The sequence below is a fragment of the Felis catus genome, chromosome D3 (assembly GCF_018350175.1).
Source record: "Felis catus isolate Fca126 chromosome D3, F.catus_Fca126_mat1.0, whole genome shotgun sequence".
NCBI classification, from domain to species: domain Eukaryota; kingdom Metazoa; phylum Chordata; class Mammalia; order Carnivora; family Felidae; genus Felis; species Felis catus.
The window spans coordinates 1,457,979-1,471,553 of NC_058379.1; the positions used below are offsets into that span (position 1 = coordinate 1,457,979).

General features: G+C 60.9%; 1 long non-coding RNA gene across 5 annotated transcripts in view; it reads right to left on the reverse strand.

Moving 5' to 3' along the window:
* Nucleotides 1-13,575, reverse strand: part of LOC102901790 — a 110,249-nt gene that overhangs the window by 80,817 nt on the left and 15,857 nt on the right. For all 5 annotated transcript variants that reach the window (XR_006588389.1, XR_006588388.1, XR_006588386.1 and 2 more), the window contains exons 11-12: nt 8,950-10,740; nt 5,321-8,118 (exon numbers count right to left, since the gene is read on the reverse strand). This is a non-coding gene — a long non-coding RNA (uncharacterized LOC102901790). The remainder of the gene's footprint in view (nt 1-5,320; nt 8,119-8,949; nt 10,741-13,575) is intronic.

The window sequence follows — 13,575 nt, forward strand, 5'->3', positions numbered from 1 at the left end:
CTAGTGAGCGTGTGTGCACATGTGCATGCAAAACGCCCGCAGTCTTCCTGATTTCATCGTACTCTTGAGGAGTGAGTGACTCTCAGGGGTCACTTAGGGAAGGAAAGAGTTTTTGGTTTTTCTGGCCTGCATGTAAGTCATGAGAGCAACATTTTCCCTATAGACAACATCATCATGTTTACAAAAGCTTATAACATCCCCAGTCTGACACCCAGATTATATTCTAATTTTCCCAAACATTCTCAATAACGGTTTTCTGTGTCCGTGTGCTATAGGCAAGTCCCAGCCAGGACCACCGTTACTTTGTACACTGATGATTCCAGAGACGGGACTCAGCCACTCCTGCCTCCCAATGGCTCTGCTTCGCAGGAGAATGGCAGCCACCAGAGGTGGCAAACAGGTATGACCAGATGCCACTGTTTCACAGCCCTCAGGGGAGCTGAGTCACTGACCCCAGACGGTGTTTCAACTGGGGAGGAACCACCAGGTGAGATGTGGACGGACAGGACACTCATGTGTGCCCGTTTTCCCTGACCCTGCGTTTCCTTCTGGCAGGGGTTCCCCTCCCCTTCTGCCCAGTCTGTGTCCCAATGGCAGCGGATCCCACGGCAACCTCCAGCCACCCAGCCTGTCTGGGAAGGTCATTCTGATTCCCTCCTGTGACCGGTGGCCCCAGGCTGCATCTCCAGCCCAGTAGGCTTCCCAGGCTCCGTTCAGGTCCCACCTCTTCCCAGCCCTGCCTTCTACTGCACCTGTTTCTCCTCAAAATTGGGTTGGGGATATCGGTATTGTGACCAGGAAGCTCCCACACCTGCTGGACGTGCTGGCCAGAGGCAGGAAGACACTGGGTGCTCAGGCGGGGTTCGGTCAGAGGCCACGCCCAGGCACGACCAAGGCTACTGCGCACGCTGGGTCCAAGTGTCCGTTCCATTCTAGGCAATAAACAGACTTTCGTCTGGACACAAAACGACAGGATATAGGATCAATACCCAAGAGGGGGTGTAGACACCCCAGATGAGCTTTAGAAGGACCCCGCCCAGGTGTTGGCAGGAAATGGGGCGGCCAGAGCTCTGTCACCACCGAGTCAGAGCGGGAAGGAGCAGGTCCATCCTGGGGCTGGCACAGCGTGGGACAGCGTGACCTCAGGGTCACACCTGTGACCTCGGCAGGAACAAGGGTCATGGTGGGGCCGTGTCTGTGCCAGAATCCCACCTGAGCCGGCTCCTTCCATCCCAGGAGCCACCGCCGTCTTCCAGCCGAGGAGCCCCGAGAGGGCAAACTCGCCTTCGTAAAATTACAGACCCCCACGCTGGCAGCAGACCGGACTGCAGTCGCTTGTGTGAAGTTGTCTCCCTCGTGAAATTCTGCTTATCAGGCGTCTCCCGAGGCCCAGCAATTTCTAGCACCGAGATCAGCAGCAAATCCACCGAAACCGGCGTGTATGGGATGTGGCAGGTGTGGTTTCCGGTCGCTAATCCCAAGTAAACCGACTCGAGCCCACAGAGCGGTCCAGCCTCCTCCACCTGCCGCAGGAAGGCCCCTCTGGCAGAAGCCTCCTTCTCAGCAGGCGCCTCCCCAAGACGCCCCCACTTTCCACCCCACCCCTGCCTGACCTGGAGACACGCAGGGCCCCCAGAACAGGACCCAAGGACAGATACCACCCAGGTGTGAATACATTGAGTGCACTGACCTCCAGGAACGAGGGCCCCGCAGGGGAGGGTGGACGGAAACGGGACGGCGCTGGGGCGGAGGGAGCTCCCGCTGGTGACAGACGCCCCCTTCAGGACCATGTCCCACAGGAAGAGGAGACGGTTCCTGAGGGACGTGCCTCCTGCCTGATGGGACACCAGGTGTGTCTGCAGCCGAGCAAATGCTACACTGGAGCCCTGGCCCTTTCTGACCTCAGGGAACATTCCAGCAGCCAGTGCCCGATCTCTCCCAGAATCGTAGAGACAGACGAAATCAGAACACTGATGATGGGCATTTGTTTCCTTCCTGTGTCCATGTGAGGCCAGCTCCCCAGCGACGTTCTCCAGGTGGCTCTCCCCACACGCTCTCCCCAGGTGGCTCTCCCCAGGCTGGAGCCATGAGGTAAGAGCTGGAGGGACGTTACCGAGAAAGAAACCAGCTCAGAGACCAGGCAAACAGGAGTGACGGGCACAGCCGATGGGCGGCCAGCAGTCAACACGCATTTACCGGGGCCCCGTGTGGACCCGGCTCCGCGTGAGAAACGGGACACAAAAATGCCGGATCCACACCCTCAGCGGCCCCATGTTACGGGGGCTGGTAGGGCCGGACGTTGTGTTGTGCTGGAGTATCATATACAGTGATCGAGGGAGGGAGTGTCGGAAGACGGCACGCTCTCTGCCAGTCACGGAGCCGACGTCACACCAGGTAAGAGACACTCCCCTTCGGACAAAGGCAGGCTGCCTCCGTGGTTTCCACGTTAGACGTTACTTTCAGGTGACACACGGACCCCTTCCTAGTCTGCCATCCTGGGGGGGGGGGTGGTTCTCGAGGAAACGTCTATGGTAGTCGTCAGTCGCACAGACGAGCCTGGACACCTTCCCCTTATAAAGCCAAAGCTTAACTACTGCGGCTCTGACGACGTCCCCAGGCAATCCGCGCCTCGAAGGATCCTGTCACCTGCACCTTCAGGGAAGGCCTTGCCGGTCGGCGCTGTGCCCTCCCACCAGAGACCCCCACAGACGCGCAGGGCACACGGGGAACACACAGCTGAGAAGTGTCCTGGACGCCTGGTCCAGGACGACCACCACCTTTCCCCCCACCTGACTGGGCCTCACTGTCAGTTCCCCGGTGGTGACGTCGTCGTGCCACACTTTTTCGCAGACGTCACCGCTGGGGAAAACTGGGGAACCAGTGCCTACCGTCTCCCCGCATCACAATAGCGCAAGCCTACAACGGTCTTGAATCGAAACCCCCACCGATATGCACGTCCAGACTCTTTCCTGTGGTCTCAGTTCTGTGCCTGGTCTCTCGGGGCCTGCGTCTCAGGCACCCGGTGCACAATGCCACGCGTGCCTGGCAACAAGCCATGCTTCAAGGATGGACACGTGACTCACGCCCGACCACGGGGACACCAGGAAACTGAATTCTGAAACTCTCCGTGGACCCAGTGGACAAGTCAGGCACTTCTGCCGGGGTTTCCGAGACTACGATCTAAGCCTCGCAACCTTCCAAGGCATCTTGACACCACGTGAAAAGCGTCCGTCCGAGAATGCAGCGGACACAGAGGCAAGCTGAGTACCGAGGAGAGAGAATCCCCAGAGATGCCGACGGGCCTCCTAGATCCATCCGTGCCTGCAGCTAATTGCCCACGGACGGGTCAGTTACCTACATCAGTGAACATTTCTGTGTTCAAGCCAGTTCTCGTCAGAGTTTCTGTCACTTGCAACCGGAAGTTCTCATTCCCTGTTGCACCTCCAGCACCCACACGGAGGAAAGCAGAGCCAAGAGGGGTAAAGAGACAGCATTCTGATACCGTAAGCTGATGTCCCAGATCTAGCCGTGCCTGAAGCTAACAAACTATGGAGAGCTAGCTCACGTCAGTCAACAGTCTCTGTCTTGAGCCAGTCTGAGCTGACATTTCCGCACTTACAGCTGAGGAAGTCCAGACTGTCCTGCTCCACTGCAGCTGGGAACACTGGTCAGCATCAATGAACACTTGGGGGGAAACCATGAAAACAAGAATGAGTGTGAACGTGTGTGACAAGACCACCACGTGCTCTTGCTGAGCACCCAGAGGGGACAAACGAGGGCTCTGGGAGGACCCAGCACATCTCATCTCTGCACCTGGCAGGCTCAAGACTGGTGACCTATGGAGACCACACCTGGGCTGGGACTTCAAAGAGGAGTAGGGTTTGCAGGGAGGACTCCTGAAAACAGACAGCATGAACAAAGGTCCTGGGGCCTGCTTGGAGGGTGATGAGAGTCTGTAGGGATGGGGGTGGAAGAGGAGGAGAAGGATTTAGAGGCCTGAGTCCTGGTGAGGAGCACGCACACCAGGGTCCAACCAGGTAAACAGGAATCACTGCGGGGGCTCCAACCCGGGGACGGTTAATGCAGGCGTCAGTGTGGAAAAGCCGAGAAGCCAAAGGTCAGTCAGCCCAGCGACCTGCCACCAAGCACCGGGGTTAGAGAGACCGAGAGAGGGGTGGGGTTCCCTGCGCTTGGCCACAGCGCCCACCCCAGCCCTGGCGGAGATGCAGCCCCTGCAGGAACAGGTGCAGGCAGAGGGGATACTCCGGGTTCTCTGCCCTGACCCTCCACCACTGCCTCTGATGGACTAGTCCAGGCAGAGACCAGCCCAGCCCAGGGCCTGGGAAATGCAGGGGGAAAGGAAGGGGGCCTGGGGACCCAGAACGACGCCCTGGACAAACGCTGAGACGCGAGAGATTTCTGGAAGCCCCCTAGCGCCGCTCTGAAAACGTCACTCTTAACGAATGGGGCAGACCGCCTTCAGAAGAACAGCCATCTCCTTAGAGCAACAGGAAATGTAGTTAAATAATCAAAATTCAATTCCTTTTAGTCTAGACGTAATGAGATTTCATAGAATTATAATTTCAAGTGCAGTATACTACATAATGACTCTCTCAAATGTGATTTTCTTCCCCAGAAATGGATTACTGGGAGAGACTTGGCCCGGCTACAAACGGTACTCAAAGCCGATCAGGAACACGCGAGGTCTACTCCTCTCGGTGCCGAGGCCCCTGCCGGCGCACGAATGGCACACGCTGTGTCGCCTCCTGGGGTCCCCAGCCCGCTCTGCCCTGTGCAGGCCCCACCCCCGCCACACACACAAACATCCTGCGCGGATAATAGGATAATGACCTATTAGCGTTTGATCCTCAGCGACGTGCAGCCAGTGGAGCTGAGCCCAGTGACCCCCCCCCCTTCCCCCCGAGGCAGGAACTAGGACATTCCACCCGGCCTGGGGCTGGGGCCGCTCCTTAGAGCACCCTCCCCCCACACTCCGCCCCCGTGGACTCGTGGGTGTCCAACGTCAGTGCAAAGGTGGGACGAGGGGCATGAGGGGCGGAAGTCCGGCAGGCTCGGTTCACTCCTGCAGTTCCAGGGACGCGGGGGGCCACGTCACCCCAGCCCGTGTCTCTGTAGCTCTGCCCGTGTAAGTGAATGAATGTTCCTGGATTGGCGCGGCTGAGTCGTGTACGTGCTCGGGTCTAAGTGTGCAGGGGTGTGGCCCCCGGCGTCCAGCGGCAGGAGGGACACACACAGGGAACACCGGGTCCCTCTCCCCGGCGGGGTCCCGCCCGCGGCTCCTCCGTCATCAGGGTCTTACCTGTAGCGACAGGAGCGCCGACAGCGGGACCGGGCACGGCGCAGGGCAGGTGCTCCCCGAGGTCAAGGCGCACACGCGGCCCCTGCGCCTGGGAGACACGTGGCCTGGGACGCAGGCGGTGCGGGCGGGTCTGAGCCTGCGCATTTCAACTCGCGCCTGGGAGGTGGCCCTGGGCGGCCGCTGGGGACGTCGGGACGCTCCCGGCCCGTCGTGGGCAGAGACTCAGGGGCCGCGTGCACGGGCTCCTCCACGGACGCCAGGCAGCCGTTCGGCCCCCGCCCGCCGGGGACACCGTCCCCTCAGGCTACTCGGCCTCATAGACCCCGGCGCCATCTTCCTCCCCGGCTCTCTTCCCGCGCGGAGGCTCACGGGAGGCTTCTGGTTGGCGGACGCGGGTCACGTGGGGGCAGGGCAGCTGCAAGGGACTTCGGGAGAGCGGCTTGGCTTCCACCCTGGACGTGTCCACGTGGGAAGGGAGTGCCGGGAGGCGCGGGGGCTCGTCCCCGTCCGCGCGGGCTTCTCCTCGAGCCCGAGCTCGGGGACGGGACCTGTGGGCCCCCCTCTGCGCCCACCACGCATGGTCCCCACCCCGTCCTAGTGCACCAGGCCCGGCCCCACCTGCGTTTCTGGAACTCTCTCCCTACAGCCCCATCCAGTAATAGCTCCCGTGCCGCACCCCCAGAGAGGCTCCCGCACGTCCTCTGCTGGCACCCGCACCCCCGCCATTGCCGGACACCACACCAGGCCCCGAGCGCTGACCACGCTGCACACGGGGTTCACCACGCCCTCCCTCTTCCAACGCAAGATCAAAACCGGGCACGTCCTCGCTCTCGCAGACGTCAGGACCCCAGCAGACGCCCTCCACGGATGCTCCGGGGCAGCTTCCCAACAGACCAGGGCTCCTCCCAGCAGGGCTCCTCCCCAGGCTGGGCCTGGGGATACATCGTCCCAGTTTGCTCACAGATCTGCGGTGTGGAGGCCATGAGTGTGCGGCTCCCTCGGCGGGCGTGGCTGAAGTGCCTTTCTCTCAGGGCTGGCCACACTTCTCCTTGACCCCAACCTCACGTGAGCGTCATCGTTAAAGGGCCCGACCTCAGGCCTACACCGACAACGATGATGATGGATGATGGTGGACGCTGAGGAGGTCCAGGGTGAGGCCCTGTCTGTCTGTCGGTCTGTCTCCGGTTAGACACCGAGAATGTGGGCTGGGTTCCGGATGAATGCAGGGGGAGGTCTGCAGGAGGGTGAGGGAAAAGCCATGCTGCATGTCGCCAGCAGGTTGTGTCCCCAGGCTCCTGCCTGGAGCCCAGCTCTGCAGGGAGGCGGGCAGAGCCTGGCCCCTCAGCTGTAGCCTCCCCATCTACAGAAAGTTACGACGGGCTGAGTCAGCCCAGACCGGTGTGTACCCATCTTCACCATTGATGCACACTTTCTGAGGCCCACTCTGCCCTCTGCTGAAGCAAACAGGGCAGAGGAGGAAGAAGAGCCATGGGTGGTGATGGCAGCTGGGCTACTGGAGGCCAGCATCCCGACCTCTCAGGACAGTGGAGCGTTCTGGAGTCAGCCAGGGGAGCTAGTGATGCATCTGCTGGTTTGTCCCCAGGAAGGCTGGGGCAAGGAGGGGTGGGGCGGGGCTCTGGCAGCCTGGAGCCCACCCCCTCCCTCCTGTGGGATGAGGGGACAGCAAGGAGAGAGGATGGAGAGATGCCTGCACCCAGGGGCGCTGGGAACATCTGGGCAGGGCCACGCTGAGGGGCATCCGTACCCACCGCATTCGCCCATCCCTCGGACGCAGGCTCCGCATCATCCAAGAATTCTCCGTGGGACGTTAGAGGACGCTGTCGCCGGCCCCAGACCACAGAGGACGTTCTGGGGTCAGTACCGGAGCAGGTGCAGCCGGTGATGACCAGAAAGTGGGGGGAGGTTCCCAGGCCAGACAATAAATACTGGTGTGTGAAGCAGACTTGCCCGTAGAGACAGAACGAGCTGTCCCTGGGAACCTTTACAAAATGTGTGAAAAGCCCAGAACATAAAGACTAGCTTTCTTAACAAAATAAATCTTCAGACGTTGTCATTTTCCCAGCTAGGGCACAAAGAGGACAGCCTTTTAGAAAACAAAGTAACTCGAGCACGTCACACGTTTTCCCAATCCCTGTCCTTTCTCGCCACTTCTCGGGGGTTGGCTGTGGAACCTCTGCCCTGTTTGCTAGGCAGAGGGCAGCGTGGGCATCAGAAAGTGTGTCGTCAACAGCGGAGGCTGGTTCCTGGTGGGGGTCTGTGGTGACCCAGCCGGTCCTTCGCTTCAGCGGACGGGGGACCCAGCCTGCTCACCGCATCCTCCTCTGTGTCCCGTCCCGACCTCACATCCACCCCAGCACCTGTGCACACACCTGGCATCAGGTGGGGCACCTTCCGGTCTGTGCCAGCTGGAGGTCGGCTTCTGCTGTGCTCCCCTCATCTGGACACAGGACCCTGGGCTGTTGTCACCCCGTCTCAGGCCTTCCTTCTGGAAGTTCTGCCAGACTTTCCACTTCATTAGACAGCACCTCTGGCTTCACGTGGAGTGGAGAACACCAGCGTCCGGGTTCACGCCGGCACCCACATCCTCAGTCTGCGGCTCTCTGTTAGGGAGCCATGCCTGTGGATGACGAAGCAGCTTCCAAAGCCAGGCATCAGGTTACAAATCCAAATCCATTAGCGTGTGCAGTCCTTCCAGATCGCGGTACACTTAACTCAGTCACACAAGGCTGGGATCTTCACAGATCTTCACGCTGATGCACTGAAGCCGAGCCTTCAGACTAGGGCAGACACAGACCCGCGGAGGAGCACATCAGGAGGGGGCTTGGAGGGGCGCTGGCCCAGGCTGAGGTTGGGGAGAGAGGCAGGGGACCTGCAGGGCAGAGGCTGGGCTTGGGGAGGGGTACAGGGGATCTGCAGGCAGGTGCTGGGCTTGGGGAGCAGGGCAGGGGATCTGTAGGGCGGAGGCTGGGCTTGGGGAGGGGGGCAGGGGATCTGCAGGGCGGAGGCTGGGCTTGGGGAGGGGGCAGGGGATCTGCAGGGCGGAGGCTGGGCTTGGGGAGGGGGGCAGGGGATCTGCAGGGCAGAGGCTGGGCTTGGGGAGGGGGCAGGGGATCTGCAGGGAGGAGGCTGGGCTTGGGAGGGGGCAGGGGATCTGCAGGGCGGAGGCTGGGCTTGGGGACAGGGCTGGGGATCTACAGGGCTTAGGCTGGCCTTGAGGAGCAGGGCAAGGGATCTGCAGGACAGAGGCTGGGCTTGGGGAGGGGGGCGGGGATCTGCAGGGTGGAGGCTGGGCTTGGGGAGGGGGGCAGGGGAGCTCCAGGGCAGAGGCTGCGCTTGGGGAGCAGGGCATGGGATCTGCAGGAGGGACCAGGGACCGGATAGGACCAGGCACGGCACAGGGGCAGCTCCCAGGCTCCAGCCAGGACTGTCCGGGAGGCTTAGGCCTGCACGTCCCGGCTGGGCTGGGGAAGCAGGTCCCAAAGATGTGCGTCCAGGCCCAGAAATGAGGAGGAAATGCCCCAGTGGTGTCCCCTCGTCTCCTTAGGTCAGGGTCCCTGGGTGGGAAGGGCTGGGGCCTGAGACATTGACCCAGGTTCTGTGGAGGTCACCTGCAGGCGGCGTCCCAGCATCCACCTTTCCTTCTAGGTCCACCCATGTGTCGTCTGGAAACACGGTCCCCGAGGTCAGACCCGCGATCCAGGGACACCTTGGCCGCAGGGGATTTGGGGACCCAGGTCTGGTCAAGGAAGGCCCACACTGCCTACGGTGATTGGGGCCGGGACAGTCACAAGTCCCTGCCCAGACGAATCAGAGTGAGCATCAGCGTTGGTCCCAGGTCCAACAGGAAAGGCTCTGGCCCGTCCCACTGGCTGCAGGGATTGGTTCAGGCCCAGTCACGTGCCTCCACCCCATCCAATCGCAGTGAGTGTCGGGCTTTGCGGCTCGCTGAGGGGAAGGCCTGGCTTCCGGGAGGAGCTGAGGACTCACGCCGCCCGCCGCTGTCTTGTCACCGTGCAGGGCCCGGAGGTGTGAGGTGACGGACTCCCTGGACCCCTCGGTTCCAGAACCCAGACCCGACGAAGACCAAGATTTGAGAGGGACGTTCTGATGCCATCGCTGGAGGGCTGGATCCAGCCGTGCCTGAGTGTGCAGGGCAGGGCCGGTCTGCGGTGGCTACTGTCACTTCCAGCTCGAGGACCCTCCCTGCTGCCTGCGGTGGGACGATCGGGAGCCGCATCTGGGTCGTGCTCCTCCCAGCGCAGCCCTGAGCCTCCACCGTCGGGCTTGTTCTCAACCTTCGGGGACGTGAGCAGCGCCCGGGCTGTGGGGACCGAGGGGCAATGCCCGTGTTCTCCCTGGTCTCCGCGGACTCCCTGGCCTCTCTGGTCTCTGGTCTCCCCAACCTCCGTGGCCTCCCCAGTCTCCGTGGTCTCCCTTGTGTCTATGTCCTCCCCAGTCTCCGGCCTCCCTGGTGTCCGTGGCCTCCCCTGCCTCTGCGGCCTCCTCAGTCCCCCTGGGGCCCTGGAACTCCCGAGGAGACGGGACACGCGGGACTGAGCGTGTCAGCAGCTGGAGTGACGTCCAGGCGGCACGAGCAGCCGGACCGTGGGAGCAGGTGGACCTGAGGGCGCTCGGAGCCGCGGACACGGGTGTGGGCGGTGCAGAGAAGGTGGGGGTGCTACACAGGCGAGCGACACCACAGCGGGCCGTGTGCAGGTACTGCAGGTGACCCAGAGAGAGCGGGGACACGGCCGTCACAGACTGCAGTGCGAGCATCCCACCCCCCACCCCAGTGGGGGCACCTGACAGGCGGGCGGTCACGGTGTAAACGCTCAGGTGGAGCCCGGGCAGAGCTAGCAGCACGCGCACGAGGTACGCGCCAGGTAGCACGGAGGGAGCGTGGGATCAGGGGACACGGGCGACAGCACCGTCACACGGTAGGGCGTGCGCAGGTGACACACGGCCCTTCACACCCAGGGGAAGTTCACGGGCGAGCGGGCGGGCCCAGGCATGGCCCTCGATTGGCCGCACCGACAGCGCGGCTGTGACCCACACACAGGCCGACTGACACCGGCCCCGGGACTCGGAGGTTAAGTGGGAAAGGGTCACATGGGGCCCAGTGATCCCTTCCAGCCTGAGAGGGGGATGCTCGGGCCAGCCGAGTTGGGACACCAGGCTGTGGGGTGACAAGGACCCTCAGCGCGTCTTCACGCTTGTTCCGGAGGGGGAGATGGGGTGCCGCACTGAGCCTCGTTTGCACCGCACGTCCCCGTTGTAACTCGTTACCCTTCGATCGTCCGCAGAGAAGAACGTCAACACGTTTGTGTCAGACATTTGTCGTGTGTACGCTTCTCTCTGAGCTCTGGTGGTGCAGTGAAGATTTGCAGTGAAGCCTTTATCTGTTAGATAAAAAAGAGCTTATGCGGAAGTTCCTGGTTGACTTCTGCATAAATCCTCCCGGCCTCCTCCTGCCGCGCAGGCCGGCCCAGCGTCCCTCCCGTTACCAGAAATGGGGCTTCACTGGGAGGTGGGAACCGCCCAGCTGCCGGGTGGAGAACCCCCGGATCCTGGGGGGCCCGGGCATCCCCGAGGGTCGGGATGGGGGCATCAGGTGGGGGCACACCAGGTCGCGGTGCCCAGCCCTGACGGCTCAGAGAGAGGCCGAGCGCGGGCCCTCACGTGAGGCGGGCGCTGGTGGAACCGTGGGGAGCCGGGCTGTGCTGGGACTCTCCATCCTGGGACCGGCTCTGTTCTACCTGCCAGTGCCCTGGGAGTGCTCCCCCTGCCACGGGTCATTCCAGGGACGCTGGGAATAACTCGCCTGGCTGGGCCGTGGAGGACTCTGTCCCTGGGAGGTGGTGCCGTGGGCCAGGTCCCCGAGGAACACCCGTCCACCCGGGTCGGGGCAAGGAGGCTGCTTCCTGGATGTTTGCCCCTCGGGCCGCTCTGAGCCCGGTTCCCGAGCCCCCCTTTCCTTCACACTGCGCACAGGGGAGCAGAAGCGGGGAAGGACTCTGAGTTCTGGGTGAAAAGCCATTAAAGCTCCCAAGTCTTCTTCCAGGTTTTCTGATACTTGGCGCCGGAGGAGCCCGGGTCTGCAGCTTGGACCCAGAGACCCGTGACCCATTCCTGGCGGACATGTCACCCGTGGGTGTGTGGCCTTGGAGTCGGGGTCCTTGGGAAGTGTAGGCCCCTTCTGCATACGTCCACGACTTCTCCAGCTTGGCCACGGTAGGGCGGGGACTCCTCACCCCCTACACACAGACCCCGCATCCCCCAGGCCTGCCCACCCTGGGACGGGCTTGGGGGCCGGGCCGTCCCCTGGGGACAGTTCTGCCCGGGCTCACCCTCGGCTCTGCTCCCTGAATGTCGCTGGTCCCGGTGCTGCTGGCAGAGCCGAGGGAGCTGAGAAAGAAGGCTCTGTGCGAATTCACAATGCAGCAAGGCTTCGAGAAGACATCAAAGTCTGTTCTGATTGTCAAGAGCCAAACACACGTCCGGGAACGTCACTGCAGTGACCTTGTGTTTTCGTCGCCAGGCCCTCCCGGCACGTCTCCATTCTCTCAGGTCTCACGTGTGATCTTAGTGCAGACCGATACCTGCCTCAGTTTTCATTAAAAGCTCATAGCATCTGAGAGTGTTTAGAAGGAAAAGGATACCGTTCTCTCCTCTGAGATTAATTATGTGCTTGTTGGAGCCATTTAGTGCATCCGGGGAGTGTGTGACAGCCCACGTGTCCCCTGTGGACCTTGCTGGACTTTGTCACTGCCTGCGGGTGCTGAGCGGGTCCAAGGACGAGAGCTTTCCGGGTGAGGTGATCGAGACTATGGACGGTCTACAGTCCCCAGACTGCTGCGGGTTCACAGTGTGGCTCGAGGCCCCCTGCTGCAGCCCTGAGTGCTTGGACCGCGGCTCACAGCCCGTGCACCAGGGTGACCTCGGCCCTGGAATCGCTGGGGTGTCAGCCACAGTCAGGCATCAGGCACATTTCTCTAGTAAAGAAGCTGTGCCTCCATTACCAGAGCATATAGCTCATTCATTCGGAATGTATTTTCTCAGGGACCAGATTCTGTCCTTGATATTGAAGCTATAAATCCTAGTAGCAAAACAGATGGGTTCCCCGCCTTCAAGTTTACAGTTTAGAGAGGGATACAGAATCTCAATAACTACTCTAAAGACATAGAATTGCAAAGTGTAGTGGATATTGAGCTAGAAAACACAGGGATCTTTGGGAGCATTAAATGGATGCTTGGGGAGCTGACATCTGAAAGAGCTGGAATCAGCATAGATGACATTCCAGGCAGAGGAAACAGCAGGTGCAAAGGCCCCGAGGTGGGAGGACCAGACCCCTTAGACACAAAAGTCATTGTCATAACAACAGCTGGCACTAACACAGGGCTCACTGCTTTAAGTACGCCTCGCATTTTAATTCCCACCGCAGCCCGGGAATGAGGCAAGGAGCACAGTAACACCGACACCCCCACGCCATAAACGAGGACGCTGGGGCACGTGGGGGTAATGGCTGCCTGCATTTCCATCGACAATGAGTGGGAGGGCCGGGATCGGAACCAGACCATCTGGCTCCCTGTGCTGAGCTTCTGTAAGATCTTTGTTTCTCGAGTTTCGAGAGGACAGGGAGCACGGTGTGCCAGAGACTGGGGGAGGGCAGGGCCAGGTCACGAGGACCTGCAGGTGCTGAGTACGCCAGGATCCTTTCTGCCGGCAACAACAAAAGGAAACCCACACCAAACCAGCTCAAGTGAAAGGAGATACTTGGTGCACGTGCCTGAGATATCTGGGTTGGGTTTCAGATCTGGCTTCATTCAGGGGCTTAAGTGATGTAAACGGGGCCCATCTCCTCTTGTCTATACTGGTTTCATTCTTGGAGCATTTCTGTCCAACAACTCAAACCTTACCATCCTCTCAATTCATAATTCAAAAGCTTCAAGAAAGATTGCCCACCGCTTCCCAGCCTTTCAAGCATAATGTCTGCTTGGGCTGAAAGTCCTGGTTTGGGTAACACGCCTGTCACTTTTCCTATCGGTGTGGTCCGGGTGGAATGTCTGATTGGCCCAGGCCCGGATGCATGACCCACCCCTGGACACCAGGAGTGAGGCCACATCTGAAGTCCTGGGCCATGGGAATGGCCCCAGAGAGAAATGGACACCTGGTTATGAAAAGGGAAATAAAGGCTGGATGTCCAAGAGACAAGTGTCACTCTTTGGACTTTGACC